Below are 501 nucleotides of genomic sequence, written 5' to 3'. Positions count from 1 at the left end.
ACCGCATAACATGGATGAAACTTGAAGATATTATGTTGAGTGAAATTTGTCAGTCACAAAAGGAGAAATATTGCATAGGGCCACTACTGTAAAAGACTAAGAAAAAGAACCCATACTAAAGGTGTGGGGGGATTCTTTGCTGGTTACTGGGGGTGGGGTAAGGGGAGGGAGGGGAAGGTAGAGCACAGGGTAGTGAATAGACACAGGATAGTTTGGGTGCTGGGGAGGAGGGCAATATACAAGAAGGGGGAGGAGAATGGAAGAACAAGGTGGATGTGAAAATAATTAAGCAGGTTTGCATGGGCTAAGTGGAACAGAGGTAAATAATGATGTATGCACAACCTTGGAACAACAGGGCTCTGGGATAAAGGGATTGAGACATGGTTGGAATGGGCAAAAGGAGGGAAATAATGTTAAGATGCTTGGCTGTCTTTTGAATCTTGGTTTCCCTGGCATACCATTATAAAATAGACACTTGAGGGGGAGAGAAAGGAATAGCCA

This window comes from Chrysochloris asiatica, unplaced genomic scaffold (assembly GCF_000296735.1).
Source record: "Chrysochloris asiatica unplaced genomic scaffold, ChrAsi1.0 scaffold00101, whole genome shotgun sequence".
In the NCBI taxonomy this organism is placed as follows: Eukaryota; Metazoa; Chordata; class Mammalia; order Afrosoricida; family Chrysochloridae; genus Chrysochloris; species Chrysochloris asiatica.
Note: the sequence above shows the minus strand (reverse complement) of the source record.